The 18,356-nt window shown below is 40.0% G+C and overlaps 1 pseudogene; it reads right to left on the bottom strand.

Moving 5' to 3' along the window:
- Positions 1-7,453: 7,453 nt before the first annotated feature.
- Positions 7,454-14,873, bottom strand: LOC129669937 (TRPM8 channel-associated factor 3-like; annotated as a pseudogene).
- Between the last annotated feature and the right edge of the window lie 3,483 nt (positions 14,874-18,356).

The following is an 18,356-nucleotide window of genomic DNA, read 5'->3' as shown; positions in this document are numbered from 1 at the left end:
AATACTTGCAAACTGATTTCAATAACAGTATCACCAAGTTGGTTTCATTCCAAGGGAGCAAACAACACAGCACTCAACACAGGCAAATCCGTAAATATGCAGCACATAAATATACTTAAGGACAGAAATCATATGTTCATCTAAGTAGATGCAAGAAAGGTGTTAGATGCAGTTCAGCTGAAAGAATAAAAACCTGAGAAACCAGAAAAGAAAGAACATGCATCAACACAATAAAGCTATATAGAAAAGCCTATAGCAAAACAATACAAAAATGGACAGAACTGGGAAACATTTCTTCTAAAATAAAGAATGAGTCAAAAGTGTTCACTCTCTCTGCACTTACTCAATATACTGTTCTATGTCTTAAGGAAGTAAAAGGCACACAAGTAGGAACAGATGAAATTGAAAATCCCTATTGAACATGAGATGATCCTCTAAGTAAGTGACTGTTCCTCAGGACTCCAATAGAAAACTCTTAGAATTGAAAATCACAGCAAAATGACAGTGCGCAGAATCAACATACAAATCCTGGTAGCTTTTCTATAAGTCAATATTGATCTTACTGAGAAAGAAATCAAGAAAAATCCTACTCATTGGATCATCAAAACAATTAAATGTCTAAGAATCATCCTACTCCAGGAGTTAAAGATCTCTATAAGGCAAAAACAACAACAAAGCCCCCTTTAAGACACTAAGGAAATGAACTGAAGAAGACATAGAAGATGGAAAAACTCCATGCTCATAAACTGACAGAATTAATATTGTAAAATATCACTATGTTCCAGAAGTGATACATAGATTCAAAGCAGTCCCCATCAAAATCCCAATTAAATTCTCCACAGAGATTGAATTCGTATGGAAGGAGATAGGATACGGAACAGGCAGAGAACTGCTGGAAGCATCACAATACCTAACTTCAAATTACATTACAGAGCCTAGTGACAAAGACAGCATGGCACTGAGAGACATGCAGATCAATGAAATAGAATAAAGTATCCTGAAATAACTCTCCACAGTCACAGCTTTGACAATGGTGTCAAAACATTCATTAGAAGAAAGTCTTTTCAACAAATGGCACTGAGAATACTGGGCTTCCACACATGAAAGAATGAAACCAGACCCATATTTTTCTTCTGCATGAAAAGAAATTTGAAGTGTAACAAAGACTTTAAAATAAAATCCGAGACTCTGAAACTGTTAGTAGAAACCCCATGTAAAAACCATTAAAAATATGGATGTATGGAGGATATGTTTAAAGTAAATAGTACAGTAAATAGGCCTACGAACAAATGGGATTGCATGAAATCAAGAAACTTCTGCATGATGAAAAATAAAAAACAAAACAAAACAATAAACCAAAAACCAATCAGCATATTGAAGAGACAGCCTTCAGAATAGAAGAAAATCTTTTCCAACAATATATCTGATTGGGAATTAATATCTTGAATTTATAAAGATCATCAAAGATTACACACTACCCCAAATCAGCCAGTCAATAAATGGACTAATGAATTCAGTGTACCATTCTGAAAGGAAAAAAAGACATATGGCCAATAACTGTTTGAACAAGTGTTCAGCATCCCTAGAAATCAGTGAAACACAAACTAAAATTGCTCTGAGATCCATCTCACCTCAGTCAGAATGGCTATCATTAAGAAAATCAGTGACAACTAATGCAAATGAGAAGATAGGGGTAAAGAAACCCTTATATGCCACTGGGGAAAATGTAACTTGGTTCTTCCACAGCAGAACGATTATGGAAGTTCCAAAAAACAAAAAACAAAAACAAACAAAAAAAAAAAACAAAAAATAAAATTAGGATGCGACCAGCTATATGATTCTTTGGGAACATACCTGTGATGGTCACTGTTAACTGTTAGGCTGACAATATAGAATCATCTGGGAGACAGAGCTTTCAACAAGCCTGTGACAATTATTGTAAATACATTAAGTAAGGTGGGAAGACCCGCCCACTGTGGATGCCACTCATTCCCTATGCCTGGGAAAAAGGGAAAAAAGCAAGCTGAACTCTAGCATGCTCTCTGCTTTTGACTACAGATGTGGTCTGACCCGCTCCTCCAAGCTTCTACTGCTGCAGTTTTCTTGTCATGACAGACCATAACCTGGAAATGCATGCCAAAATAAACCCTTTCTGTCTTATGTTGCTGTTATCACTGTTTTCACCACAGCAACGAGAAAAGACACTAAGACAACACCCAGAGGATTTCCAACTAGAATACCACACAGAGATACTTGCCCATTAGTACTGTTTTGTTTGTTCAAAATAGGCAAGCTTTGGGTCCATCAACAGACAAATGGATAAAGAAAATGTGATGTGTCTACATAATGGGATTTTATTCAGCTGTAAAGAAAAGCAAACTGATCACAACCACAAGAAAATGCATCCAACTGGAGATCATTACACGAAGCCAAATAAGCTGGACTTTAAAAGAAAAGTAACATGTGTTTTCTCTCATGAAGAGTGTGTATGTGTGCTTAGGTCATGAAAGTAGGTGAGAAAGTATTAAACGGTACGAAGAAGGAGAGGTGATAGAGGTAAAAGAGAGGATAATGAAAAATACATGTCATGAAAACAGAAGAAATACCATTTGGGAGGAGGAAGGGGGTCAGCAAGATTGGGAAAATGGCACTATGGAACCCAAAATTTAACAATTTTTTTTGTAATCTATAAATTCTGTGACTATGTAGATGTATTAAAATGGTATCATACATTCTTGAGATCTCTCCTGTTTCTGTGACCTGGTTTCTCTACATTTTTTAAATTTTAAGGTGTATTTTTTTAATCTTCCGTACATAGACACATTGCATTTTGAACATACTCATCTCTTCCTCTGCCTCTTCCTCTGCCTTTCCCCCAGGGCACACATGTCCCTCCCAAAATTACGTCCCCCCTTTGCAGATTTTAACCCATAAGTCTTTCTCTTATGTGCATGAACATGGAGTCATCTATTGGTGGAGAACCTACCAGCGGCTCCTTCATCTTCCCCACTCCCTCAACTTCCAAGAGCTTCTCAGAGCCACCGCTGCTTCGAGTTCATGTATGCAATGTTGTGTCCAGAAGACAGCATTTCAAAACACTGCTCCCCATCTCTGGATCTTCCCTTCTTTCAGCACCCCCTTCCGTGATGTTCCCTGAGCCTTGGCATGGGAGGGTTGATTCAAGTGCCCTGTTCACAGCTCAACATGAACAGTCACTTATCTCCTCACTCTGAATCACTACCCACTACAATAAGAAATTTCTCTGAGCAAGAATGGGTGCAGTATGGATCTATGGATAGAAACGTAAATATTTAGAAGGCAGTTTGACAACATGACCGTTTAGAAAAACGTCATTAGGTTCGCCCTTAGTGCCTAAGTCTTCCCTGACCACAGGTTTTGGCCAACTGTGTTTAGTGTTTAAAATACTAGCATGGGTACAAGCTGGCTTCAGATCAAATCAAGAGGGTGTTTATTTACCCCCACTAATTGGCCAGAAGTCACGTCTTGTCTGCCAGGTCAGTGTTTCAGCATGGAGCATCAAGCTCTTCACGTGACGACTGATATCTTTTCCCCTCAGCAGCCTACAACACTCTTTTTTTTTTTTTTTTCTGTGCTACTGTTCTTTGTTGCTTCTTGTTTGGGGCAGGCTTTTGGTTTCTTGGCTCCTTTTCTTTCTGTTTTTCCAATGCTGTGATAAAATTTTACAAAAGACCTCGTATTTTTCCTCAATCTGAGGCTGGGCGCGGGGTGGGGATGTGCGGGGGAGGCGGGGCACGACACACACTGCAGACGTTTCAGCCTGGACTTAGTGCGCCATCTGGGGGAGACACAAGAAAGAGCCCCAGGTATTTAGCTGACAGAAATTTTGTGTTTCCTCCTAACCAATAGGAATGTTCTTGAATCCTTAATGGAATGTCCCTATCGAATCTCTCTCTTCAAAGTTCAGGGTGTAAGAGGCAGAGGAGATGGAAGACACTAGGAAAAGAAGGCCCTCTAAATCAACATGATGAAGCTCATAGGAACTCATAGCTTGCACCAGGTGGTCTTTGTATACATTATGAGTTCCAGTTTAGTCGTTGTTCATGGACACATAGCGGTAGAGAGTTTGATGATAACCTCTAGAGGAGAAAGAAGCTTCTTCAAAGTTAGTGTTAGGTGAGATTCAGGTGGATAGAAGAAAAAGAGCTGGCAAGAAGGAAGGGGGGGCTGAAATGGAAGATTGGGGAATGTATTTAAAAGTTTATCATTTCCCTTGATAGTTTGTTTTCATCTCCGACAAAACAGTGCTGAAGCTATTCCCATAAGAACTAACTCTTGCATGTGGAAAATTGGAAAGGGTAGATCGATTCTTTGTCATCCAATCTGACCATCAATATGGTTAAATTTTTTGTTGCCTGTTATTAGATAGAAGAGAATAAGAGAAAGATTGAAGTAGTATTGTGATTTACTTGTAAAGATCTCTTTGAGTTTCAGCAAATAGAGCAGTTTTCTATTAGGACAAGAGTTAGGGATCTGTGAGCAGTCCTCTACAATCTTATACAGCCTACAAGTACCTATGGAGAACTTTATTATGTATTTGGTACTGTGTTAAATGTTGGAGATCCAACTTTGTGAAATATAGACGTCACTGATGGCTTAATGAAATGGACAATCCAGTGATGAGATTTCATGGATGCATGGTGTGACTGCAATAAACACTGCAGCAAACACCTCCTATTCTCTCTGCTTCCTGATTTGCTGAGATATAAGCAAATTAGACAGCAAGCTCTTGCAATTCCAAGCACCACTAAACCTTTCCTAACGCGATGAACTCCATCTTCTTAAATCACAAACAAAAATAAACCTCTCCTCCTTTGAGCTACTTCCTTTAGATTTTTGCCCACAACAATGAGAAGAATGAATGATACTCTCAGTGACCCTTGGCCAACTTTTCCAACAGAATAAATTAGCTTGTGTTTAATTTTCCTCTCTCACATGCTGGAATCCATCTATGATGTGTAGAAGAAAGAGATGCTACACCAGAAAGGCATATTCCAGAGTAGGTCCTGGGTGAGAAGAGACAGGTACCATGCTTCCCAAGCAGAAGACTGAGGAGCACCTGAAGAAAAGGGCAATATTTTACTTGCTTTTTTTTTTTTTTTTCTGATGACATGTGAAAGAAACACAAATCAGCAGAAGCAGGAACCACACTCTTTTGACTTACTAACTAAGACAGTCTGGGTTTTGTCATGGAGCCTGAGTCACTACTATATCAAGATTCTTAAAAAAATATCCTTGGAAACATAGTTCTTTATCTTGGATATCTCTCTCTCTTTTTAATCCATAAAGTCCTGTTTGTGTTAAGATAATGGTATTATAAGACAATTTTAGGCTTCTATGATTCATAGAAACCATGAATTCAGAAAAAAATTCTTCTTTATGTCTTTATGACACATTAAAAAAAGCACAGAGACTGGTTCGTCCGCTTCAGTCTGTGAACATAAGTAGTGAAGTCACTTTGTCCAGCAAGGTGAGGGCAGTGTTTGACCACTTATGGATTCATGCCTACTTTTGGGATAGGGGTATCAGGAGCTTTTGACTGACAACATATTTCAGTCATGTAGAAATGAAAGTCAGCTCTCAGTAGGAAATTTCACAAAAACCATGAAAACATAAATAATTCATATATATGAAATTATATATTATCGATAGATAGGTAGATAGATATAAAATTTCTCACTTAGCATATCTTGGGCTTCTGTTATGATGAGAATAACTATGAGAATAACTATGATATGTCATTCTTCCAGATAAGGGCAGTGGAGCTAGCATCCACATCTTTTTTATTTGTTTATTATTTATGTGTTCATTTTCATGTGTATGCAAATAGGGTGCATGCATATGTATATGCCTACCTATGTATGCCTCTTGTGTGTGTGTGTGTGTGTGTGTGTGTGTGTGTAGAGATAATGAGAGGAATCTTTCTCATTTCTCTTCCTTTGTTATTTTTTATTTTTTAAGGCAAAGTCTACCAGTCAAACCCAAAGCTTGCCGGATGAGACTAGTTTTTCATCCACCTTACTCTGAGGATCCCCTTTCTCTGTTCAACAAAGCTGAGAGTACAGATGGGCCGCTACACCCACATGACACGTGTGTGGGCTTTGCACCACACTGGTGCTCTTGCTTGTGTGGTAAGTGCTTTAACTACTGAGTCATCTTCTCAGCCCTTAGCTAATGATCTATTTTAAACTCTTGCTCTATCACTCTTTGGTCACTTTAAAATTTAGGCTTCACGTGTCCTGGAAGCTATATTTACGTACACTGTTTATTTTATGAACATTGATATTAATCCTTCAACACAGAAATCTAGCATAAGAGTCCTGCTAGGCCACAGAGGAGGACTTTGCAGCCAGTTCTGAAGACACCTGATAAACCAGTATCAGATGAAAGGGGAGGAGGTCCTCCCCTATCAGTGGACTTGGAAAGGGGCAGGGAGGAGATGAGGATGGGAGGGTGGGATTGGGAGGGAAAGAGGGAGCAGGATACAGCAGGGATACAAAGTTAACAAACTGTAACTAATATTAAAAAAATAAAAATTTAAAAAAAGAAAAAAAACAAATCTAGCATAAGTTTCTTACCTTAACTGACGCATACCTTACACAGATTTCATGGTTTTTGTATGATACCAGCCAATGTTTGCTGGCCTGGGTCTATCTTTGATAGTAATAAAAACTTTTTTAAGGATAATAGATATAACTTTCAGCAAATCATGTAGTTATTTCTCAAAGACACAACGTCTGATATTTGGTAGTCTTTGTGGCCACCATGTGGCAGAAGTGAGGTGTCTATTTGTGGTAAAAGTCACATGATAAGAGAGAAATACTGCGCCAAGGAAATAATTCTCAGCAATATTGTAAAGATATGTTTATTTGCATGTATGTATTTGTATCACCCACTGCCCTCACGAAATATAACTCCATGAAGTTAAACCTGCTATAAAAATGCTTTAACTTCCAGTAACACTCTAACTTGACACAGGCCTGCCTGTGATAGTTCATAAATGGTAGTTTTGTTGTAGCACAAAGGTTAACCTGAAGCAAATGACTTCTCAGTCACAATAATTATTCATAGTGACAGAGAATTTGTTGATTACCTACTCTGTTCTATCCATTCAGACAAATGATATTTGTGCATTAATTCAGGATTAGCACAAAGAGATGCTAAATAGAGTTAACAAATATAATTCTTCAGTTAAGTCTCTGGATTTGAGCAGTTTTTTTTTTTTAACATACCAAGAACATGAAAAGTGCTAAACAAGAAGGTCAAGAACAATAGCTTAAAATTAATCTAGAAACAACAGATTGAATCATCTATATTGCAAATTCTGAAAGCTTCTGTTTAATTTAATCTCTACCTTGCAATAGAATTATGATGGTTCTGACAACTGAGGGGGGAAAGTTCCTAAAATTGAATTTTATTGAATCATGGGAATTTTCTGTTGCAGCCAATAAAGGATCTTTCCCCAAAAAGAATGTATAGTGTGTCTTCTTTCTGTATCCTCATCTGTATACATATTTATGGGGTTTTCCAGCCACTATGGCAAAGAGGCCAGGCTTTCAGCCATATCATACTAGACAGGCCAGCCCAGGCTTCAAAGAAAGAGACCAGATTCTTCTGCACAACCTCAGAGAACTTCTTCATCCACAGATTCATCTTGTCTTCATTGTTTTTGGGAAGGCCAGAGAGGGTTTGGTACTTCCCAAAGAGCTGGATGAACGCTGCCCCTCCCCCCCCCAAAAAAAAAACCTCCTGGAGCTGCTGGAAAGAGAAAGAAATGGCAGAATGAAATATGCAACCCGCAAGTCACCTCCTGAACACATGCATAAGATCACACGGTGGTTTTCAGTTATAAGCCACTCTGTTGTGTTGATTTAATTTGTAAGCGGTCCTCTCCTCTTTCCTCTAGCTTATCCCTGTGACAGGTACCACATCGCCGCAAGCTGCCTCAGTCCAATCTCAGAGAGATTTTGTGCTGTCGCTCATTTGATTCACATCAGGGTCTCAGTAAGTGGCAATTAATTCTATCTTTGTTATTACTGCTTCTGCTAAGCCTGAGGATGAAGATCTGCATCTGTCTGAGGTGAGCTAGACGCTTTCATCTTGTGCAGCTGAACACTGCAAACGGATGGCTGAGATCGTCCCACTTTAGATTCAGAAGAAAAGTTCCTGGCTCATCCTTTAGGAGTCTGTGATCCATGGGAATAACAGCCTTGAGCAATAAATAAATTAAAGCATTTCAAGCAGCATGAGCTACTTCTTTCATTCTTGCTCGACTATAATCATAGTCTGGGCCATTAGGAGATGTTTTACACTAGCTATAACCAACTATGAATGAGGTCAGTGTGGGTTTGGGAGTGGTTCTAAGCACCAGAGTCAGAGGCACGTGCTTAGACAAATAACTGATGAATGCACATACAAGCCACATTACAACTTGGGGCAGGGGATAAATTTTGCAGAGGAACATAATAAGGGGAGGCTTCCTGGAGGTGTCAAAGAAGCTGATATTAAAAATTACATGGGTGTTTCTTGATATATAAAGGAGGCAAAACTGTTTCAGGTAGGAATAGGCATCATTAGGATATGGCAGCAATGTGAATGATGGTGAGCCATTCTGAAGAGGTGATGTTGGCAGCTGTAGCAACATTACATGCTGAGTAATATGTGAGAACTAGAACTGGATGCAAGAAGTTTGGTGCTCTACCCGAAGGGGCAAGGAGCTACTGGTGGGTTTTAGGTTTATAGCATTTGCTGGTAGCATTTTGCAAGACTGGTCCAGCTGATATCCAGTTGAGAGCTAGGGAGACTATAAAAAGAGTATGGAGAACCGTGTTGAAAGGTTCTGAAGAACTGGTTTTTGCTTGTGATGTCAGACTATGGAACACTGATAATGGTGGGAGGTGGCTGCTTGGCCAACAGTTCAGTCTCAGACCCCAGAGCAGCAGTTTGTCCAGAAACTTTGAACTGAACTTGAATGGCAAGGTTTTAAACTGACACCATGGTGCGGTCCAAACAGATTAGTAAGGAAGCTGGTGTGGTCCAGAAGTTATCCCAGACTCACTGAAATCACAAAGGCAGTGAAAACCCAGAGACAGAGTGCTATTGTGCCCAAATCTAGGTGCTATGTTTGTCTTTACAGAGCAGGTCAACAGCAAGTAGCTCACCTCTTTTACCCTGGAACACTGAGCATGTGGTATGTTTCCTGTGGATATGTATTTTAGTGGATTTCCCACAGATAGTAATGAAGTGGAAGGGAAGGATTTTGACATGCTGTAAAATCCTATTACTTATTTTACAATGAAACCTGACTTCATTCACTTTGCTTAAAAAGATGGCATTTTGAATAATTTGTTACCAGGCTACTGGGCCTACAATCTATCTTCATAGCATGCTGTTGGAGCGGGGTGACACTATTATCTTAAGTTGTCAAGGTAAGTCAGGAGAAACTATTTGCATTTAGCAAAGCTGAGTTTCACTGCACATTTTCTGAGTACAGATGTATAATTTTGCTGTGTTTGCCATAGTGATCCCACACATTTTTATTTACTTCCAGAATTATGTGGTAGACAGAAGGAAACACAGTTATCTACACATTATCCGAATCAGATGTGTCACGCCTGATCTACACAGGGAGGACATGAACTGTGTAGGGATCTTGGGATCACTGGGAAGTCTGCTGGTTCCTACCTCAATGAATGTGTACTCAGTACCTGGAGATAAGTTTCTAGAGCTGTCCATATAATCCAGTTACTCAGAGGTGACCCCGTGCCCGTGTGGCCTTTGAGCCTCTGCTTCTGAAGTTCAGGATCAGGTGGGCCTGATCCCTGTGGATGTTTAAAACCATACCATTCACATAAATAACCCCGAGGTCACACAAAGCTTCAGTGGTGTGAGGTGGAAAATTCCATCCAGCCTTCTGATGGTTGTAGCCCAACACATGTAGCACACCCCAAGCACCACGTGACCTTATTGAGACTTCATTAATGATGCTTCCTGCTATATTAGTTAGACCCATGATGGGGTATTCAGAAGGAAACCTGAGGAAAATGACAGGAAAGAAGAAGTAAAGTGATACATGCAATGCCTTTCTGTAGACTTCATCTCTTCATCTAGCATCCCAGAAGCTAGAATACATAGAGAATGCTCACATTAGCTATACCCATTACCCAAACTTAGACCATCAGACTCTCTCTTCTTTTTCTTGGACAGAATTTGACACTCATCTGCATTTCACTGTGAATGGTAGGTGTATGTGGAATGCAGTGCTGGCTGGCATCACCCACCATCCCCTCTATTTTTATATGGATAATGCATGCATGTCATGAGGTCTTGTGTCTAGATGTCCAACACTGAGGGAAATCAATAAGATTATTCTCCAATTTGGTCTAAATCTTAAGGCAGCACTTTGAAAGTCTGCAGATGTTGATTAGTTTTTCTCATTATAACCTGCACACTGATTATTTTTCCTGTTTTATTCAGCATTAACCAGTCCTCTCAACTCTGCTGGAAGCCACTGAGTGACCATCCCTTGTCTCTTGCCTTCCCCAACTTTGACTCCATTCTGTTACCTTCCATGGGGGCACATTCGAAAAGGCCACAGATTTTGCTTTTCACTCTTCCTATCCTGTAACTCTGCATCTTTGAAATTTAAATGATGATGGACTACGTTCTTCACCAATCTCCATAAAATTATGTCAGCTCAATTGAAACGACTTTCAGAGCATTCCTATGGAGAACCTACCACGTGAAATCTACTTGCCAAGACAATCCTCTCAGGTCTTAGAAAAGAGAAGAGCCAGGATGCCAGCCTGGCTACAGCCTGTACCATCTCTTTCCAGAGTTGGAGCAGTGGGTAGAGGTCCTGAAGGTTTACTGTTGGGATTGTCAGGATGAATTTGTTTTGGCTAGTTCTCCACAGGGAGCTTCACTGTGCCTGGTAAGATTCTTCCATTCCTCCCGGCTCTTCTCACCTGGAAATATAAGGGTTACATAGCCTGGAACACACCATTTTTTCCGAATTTCAGTTGTAGCCCCTCAACTGCAGATGCCATGGAGAGATAATTTGTTAATAAATCTCCTTTTGTCTTTTTCTGATCTTTTTTCAGACCTCTTGGAAGAGGGTGTTCTTTCTGTCTTGGGGCTTGCCTTTCCCCCAATCACTCCATTGCTTTCTCTCAAGCCAGGTCACTTCTCTCCCTCCAGTTTTCCCTCTGCTTTGTGTCCCATTCTGAAACTGGGTCTCCTACTCACCCAGCCTGAAGTATGGAGCAGACACAGCTCCACTGATGGTGACAGGCACACCATCCCGGTTGTATTTGGTGGGGATGATGATATAGAGAACCCTCTCCCCCCAAAGAGCCAGGAGATGAACTTCTAGGGTGAATTTAACTTGTACACATAAGTCAACTCAGGGGGACGGAGGTACGTTTTTGCTTGGCTTATGTTGTATGTGTGGTATCCATGAGGACCTATTACAGCGAGCATAATGATGAGAATGACCACCCGCCCCTGCAGAGGTGGGAAGAAGAGACCCTCAGAATGACAAGTGTCTGGTCTTGTGACCTTCTATAAGTGTCTGGTCTCATGCATACGTAGAATATTGCTATTATTTATCCACTTTCTCTAGGACATCCTTATCTGTTCATAAGTACTTGGAGCTTAAAAGAACTAGTTCCAAGGTAAATATCGACTCAGAGAACACACTGCCTATGTCTCTACCATTTCCTTTGGGTCTCAGCAAGAGAGGACAAGGGAAATGGTTTATGGAGTTGAGGCTTGGAAAATATTTGGATATTATTTCAGATACTCCAGGAAAGAAAAACAGTGAGAGAAGCTTTAATAGTAAGGATAAGATGAAGAGGTGATAAAGGAAGTGCATTTCTTAAGCATCTCTTATGTGCCAAGATTCAGCTTTTCAGTGACTATCTTTGTTTATAAAATGAGGGTGTTTTCTGACCTATATGCCTGGTGAGGCTGTTGGGAAAATACAAAATTATATTGAAGTGAGCCAGGAGGAACTGTAAGTTCAAGCCTGGCCTGATCTTCACAGCAGGCTTTCTGACTGCCAGGGCTACATAGAGAGCACCTGCCTCAGATAAGTAAACAAGCAACTAGAAGAGGATGTAAGGCTGCCATGCTCATGGCAAAAACTCACTAAATAGGGAGGCAAGTGCTTTACCTTAAGCGGGGCATTACTGGCTTCACTGGGAAGTGTTATTTGTGCAACCTGCCCTTCAGGTAAGTAAAGTCCAGGAATTGTAGATGTCTGATGAGAGTCATAAGAAAGGCTGCAGTCTTTCCATCTATGATTCCACCTTCACCCAGAGTTCCCCAAGTTCTCCCCACCTTAGAACTACAGGATCTTCCAGACTATTCCTAAACACCCAAGCTTTCTGTGTTCCTAAACTTACCTTCTTAAGAGTTTAGGGAGAAGAAATATGACCTTTGAGAAGAAAGCCCCCTAGAGTAATCCTGAAACTATCCAGACTCCTGTTTCTCTTGTCCTGCATGCCCAGGGTCTCCTCTCCATTACTTACCTGTGCTGATTCAAATGTTCATGGGAGATTCCTAGGAGGTAGTAAGGAGGGGGGAGGAAGTAGCTGAGATCTGTCAACTCCAGATTTGAATAGTTCATAAGCCAGGAATAGCAGAAAAACCTGAGAACTGCCCTTTGTAATTGGATGTTTCTCATCTACACTTGGAAAGCCCTTGTTCTTTCTACACAGAGTCATAGATGGAAATCCTCTGATGTGTCATTTGAAAAATGTAGAAACAATCTTGTACGAGCTTCTTCAGCCAGCTCTTTTGTAAGCTATGCCCCTGGCTGTAGATCATGGACTCAAATTGGGAGTTCTTCAGACATGACAGCTTATCACCTCAGGATTTGGGAATAGCAAGGAGCCTTGCTTGATTACCTTGCTTATGATGCCAAGGCCAAAGTGTTTAAGGATAATGTTATTTGGGTACTGAGTCATGCAATTAGAGTCCATGTTCCTGAGGCCCCATGACATTGCCTCTGCACCAATTAGCAAGCCTCCACCTTCTGCAACAAATTCCTCTACCTTCTTGGAATTTATATCGGTGCCTGAGCAGCAGCAAAAGACACTCAAGTCTCTGGTCAGAAGTTCTGTTTTGCTCCAATGGAAGCTGCTGTGTGGTAACATACACTTCAGTATTTTCATTTCTGAAGCCAACTCAATTCTGCCTATCTGACCCCCCATCAGCCAGCGCAAAGCATTGAGCACAAATGGAAGCATGGTTTGATTAAGCAGTGAACTTTTTTTCTTTTCTTTATTAATTACACTTTATTCACTTTTTATCCCCCCCGTGGTTCCCTCCCCCCTCCCATCCCAATCCCTCCCTTCCTTCACCCTCTGCATGCATGCCCCTCCCCAAGTCCACTGATAGGGGAGGACTTCTTTTCCTTCCTTCTGATCCTAGTCAATTAGGTCTCATCAGGAAGGCAGCGAACTTTTATGCTCTGCCATCACCACCCAACAATGGCCATAGCAGGCAGCTTCAAGAAAGTAATTGAATGAATTTTCTACCCTCAAAGGAAATGCCCGCTGTCCATGCACCAACAGCTGGCAGGAGACTGCCCCTGTTGCGATGTCCATTTCAGACATCCCACTCAGGAGCTTCTGCTGGTCATACTTGAGCTCATCCACACACCTGGAAAGAGACAATTCTCACATCAGTGCCTGCAAGAGAAGTGAGTATAGATAAGGAAGCAGAGGTCTCCCTGGACCTCAGATCTTTTGGTGTTCTCTTCACTACCTTCAGTGAACAGAGTGATATTTTTATCTCACTGTGATGTATCTTCAAATCCATTTAAAGTGGACTAAAAAGGAAGGGAAGGTGATAGGAAGGGAAGAAAGTAAAGAAAAAACTGATGAAATTGATCACAGTAAATATAAATATAAATACACACACATACACATAAAGTAAAGCACCACAAAACAAAACAAAAACACAAAAAGAAAACAAAACCCAAAATATTGAAAAAAAGGCAGGAAAAATATTTTCAACATGTAAAAAGACAAAGAAGTAGTATCTGTAGTATAGGAAGAGCACTTCGTACTCAATAAGAAAACTGAAAGAAAAAAATGAAGAGCAGGCATTTCAATAAAGAAGTGTAAATTATTATAAATATATAAAAAATCTCTGCATTGGTAATCAGAAAACACAAATGAATAGTTTCTCCATTCCATAATGACAATAATGTCAAAAATTCATAATACTCAGTACTATTAATAGTGTAAGTTATATATTGAGTGTAAGTTAAATAGCCTCTTAGAATAATTTTCAATAAACATTCATAAACAAATATTTTGAATCAAGCATTCACCTCCTTAGACTAGGTATAAAAAATTGTATGTGATGAGATGTAGATACTCACATCTACAAACTTTAACAATAAATATAGATTAAATAAAATCTTAAATCTCTGCTCTTCATACTCTTTTTGTTTTGATTTTCAAGACATGGCTGTCTGTGTATCTCTAGCTGTCCAGGACTTGCTCTGTAGACCAGGCTGGCCCCAGAGATCTGTCTGCCTCTGTCTTTGAGTGCTGGAGTTAAAAGTGTGGACTACCACCACCACACAACACTGTAGCTACTCTTAATGACATCTTTATGGAATAGAAAGCATTAGGCAGTTGATCCAATCCTACAGTCAAGGGAAACCCACCATGTGTCTAATTTTTATCTAATCCTTATGAAGAATGCTGCTCTACTATTAAAGAAGATGCCCCAGGGCTGCCTCTAGCTGGCTCACCACCCAGATGCTCACCATGGCTCTCTTCCATTGTCTTAGTTCTTCTTTCTTCTAGCACCATGCTCACCATCAGACACTGTAATGACAGCTATTCTTCAGTTATAATGATTCCCCATGGCTTATCCCATCCCAGACTTCTTTGATGCATATAAATCCTTCATTTTGATAAGCATATTACAGTTACCAGCTCCAACTAGGACTTTGAAGCCAGGCCTGAAGATACCTGATAAACGTGGGTCAGATGAAAGGGGAGGAGGTACTCCTCTATAAAAATACTTGGAAAGGGGCAGGGAGGAGATGAGGGAGAGAGGGTGGGATAGGGAGGGAATGAGGGAACTGGATACAGCTGGGATACAAAGTTAATAAACTGTAACTAATATTAAAAATAAATAAAAAATACATATTTAAATACTTAAGGACATAATGTCTGCATCTAAGAGAGAGAAAGCTAGTGTGGCTGATTGATGGCAATAGGAAAATGATATATGAAGACTTTTAGCAGATTTGAAAAATTTAGAAAATTTAGAAAAAAATTACCATTACAATGTTTGTTTTGCTATTCAGTCGTGTAACTTTAATAAATTATCATTTTGTCTATAAAAAGCAAATATTTTAATTTATTTCTGTGGATATAAGGAAGATACTATCAACTTTGAGAGGTTTGATGTAAAGGTTATTTTGTGCAGATACTAGTGTATGCATTTGTCAAAAGGTAACTCCCGCATCTTTATCCTTGTCCCCAGTGGTTCAGAATGATGGGGAGCAGCTCAGCTTTAGAATCACATTTGCCCTTTTTCTTTCTCCACTTCAAACACCCCATCATCAAACTTTGCAAAGTCCCAATTACATCTCTTTCCACTACTGGTGCCTTTAGCCTGTTCCAGGATCTTAAGATTTCAGGCTTGCACTATGCCAATTGAAATCCTCATTGGTAGTATGAATGCTTCTGGTAAGAAACCCTCAGTGTTGATTAGGTTTTAGATTCATCTGGGAAAAGACTCTCAACCAGGAATTATCTGGACTGAATTGGCCTTTGAGTTTGTCTTGGCAATGGGTGTCTTGATTGTTCATCAAGGTGGGAAGACACAAGTTGACTGTGGGAGGCACCATTTGGTGTGTTGTGTCCGGAACTGTCTAAGAGCAGAGGAAGCTAGCTGGGTCCGCAGCTAGCAAGCAGTAGGAATAGTGCATGTTTTTCTCTGTGCTCAAGACTGGGGATGTGGTGTGACATCCTCACGCTCTCACCTCTGTGAAGCCTCCGAAATGATGGACTGGAATCTGGAATTGTGAACTAAAATAAAACCTTCTGCCCTAAGTTACTTTTGTCAGGGTATTCGTTAGCTCAAGAGAAATGTAAGTAGAGAAGGAGCCTCACTCCTGGGAAAATAGAAACATGTCTCTCAGCCTCGACATGGAAGTGTGATGTCCTCTTTTTCAGCTTTACATCCCATTCTATTCTCATTAAAAACTCTATTTAAAATATAAGAATCTGACTTGCGATTTTAGTCTCCAACAGGCTTTTCCTGTAAAACACCATTTTTCCTCCTTTTTATTTTCTTTATAATAATAATAATTATTATTATTATTATTATTATTAATTATTATTATTTTGCTGTTTTGCGAATATTGGAAAATATTTACTTAAGAGAAGCTGGATGACAAAGTTTCTGAGAACAGTTCCCAAGACTCATTCTTAGAAAGTGCAAGGTACAGGATCTTTAAACTCAAAGCATGGCTTTGGTTCATTTTGAAGTCAGACTGTGAACAGGTATTGTTACAGAAATAACATGCTTTTCCAGTGAAAGATAATTCTGTACACTTAGACATGAAGAGTCTCTGTCCTAAACTGCCTAGCTGGCTGGAGCTAATGCCCAAATGAGAGTCAGGCTTGAGCAGAAGATTTTACTAACTTATGTAAACCTTAGGCTTATGCATTCCCCAAACACTGTCATCATTAAATCTCCTTTGTGTGTGCCCCAGGTCATACGCTGAACAGTTTAAACAGAGGCAGGAGACTGCAAGTCTGGCTGCTTGGGCAGTTTGGGGATTTACACAGCAAAGCTGTTGCCAGAATTATTTCTTAAGTACACCTGTGTTGTTCTTTTCAGGGAGTTGTTACCCAGGGTCATCCTGTCCACCTGGCAGAATTAATTAAGTTTTACTGATAAGAGTAGAGGGGACTTAATGGCAGACAGGACATAATGGTGGTTGACCCTAAGCTGCCCCCTTTGAGCTGCCCTTAGAGGTATGACTTTGGAAATGGTTGCAATGGCTGCTTATAAGTCAGGGCTATCTTCTCTGTTAATGGAATGGTACCTAATGGTAGGTAGGTGAATAAACATGCATCCTAGATGCTGCTCATCTCTAACAGGACTGGTTAGCACACTATTCATTTCTGGGTATTTTGGAGGCAGCACTCTCTAAGCTAATTCCACTTGGGTGACCTAAATGTCTCCTAGGGAAATGTACTAATAAATTCTTTATAACAGCAGTCCTCAACTTGTAGGTTGTGGCCCCTTTGGCAAGCCTCTGTCTCTCAAAATATTTACATTATAACTCGTAACAGTGGCAAAATTTCAGTTATAAAGTAGCAACGAAAATAACTTCATGATTAGGGATCTCCACAACATGAGACTGTGTTAAAGGTTTGCAGCATTGGGAAGGTTGAGACCCACTGCTTTATAACATCAATTTTAATACTTTGAGTTCCTTCTACATCAGTACAGCACTGAGCGGCTTCCCCAGCTGACGGCAGAACATAACTGTATGTCAGCTTTGTAGCTATCAAGGTTGCTGGAGAGAGACAGAGACATAGACAGAGACAGAGACAGAGACAGAGAGAGAGAGCACACACACACAAGAGAGCTTTGTTCATTTTGAGGGGCAAGACAGCTAGGCAAGATGCTTCAGCTTCAGCCCTATCTGACTGCTTTTTGGAGAGTTAAAAGACCTGCTTGCCACATGCACATTTCAGAAAGAACAAGTGCAAATGCATTGCTCTTTCTGTAGCTACAGATTATCCAATACGCTACCTAACACATGGGTTCTTTAGTCTGTTACTGACATAGCCAAAAACAAAGACAAGCTTCTTCACATGGACAAAGAAATTTTTGGATAGTTTCAATCAGCAAATTCCAGTAGGAGTACTGGTCACACTCAGCATATTTTTAGTAGTAAGAGTAAATGTTTAGAGAGAGGTTTAAAAACTCATCTACTTCTTTCATATGATTCCCTGCATTCTGCCGAAGGTTTGGTTATGAGTCTTAGTATCTACTTTGGAACACTGCTAGGTAGAGTCTTTCAGATGCTTTCTGTGGTAGACTCCTGTCATATGTCCAATGCATATCCCATTTGTCTTTCTAAATGAGGATTAATCACCTTCGCCTGTGTCCACTTTCTTGATTATCTTCTTTAGGTGTATAGATTTCATTATGTTTATCATAGCTTTTAGGTCTATATAAGCGAGTATATTCCATGTTTGTCTTTCTCCTTCTGGGATATTTCACTCAGAATGATCTTTTCTAGATCCCACCATTTGCCTGCA

Source organism: Psammomys obesus, unplaced genomic scaffold (assembly GCF_907164565.1).
Source record: "Psammomys obesus unplaced genomic scaffold, mPsaObe1.curated_primary_1811, whole genome shotgun sequence".
Classification (NCBI taxonomy): Eukaryota; Metazoa; Chordata; class Mammalia; order Rodentia; family Muridae; genus Psammomys; species Psammomys obesus.
Note: the sequence above shows the minus strand (reverse complement) of the source record. Positions and strands in the feature narration are given on the sequence as shown.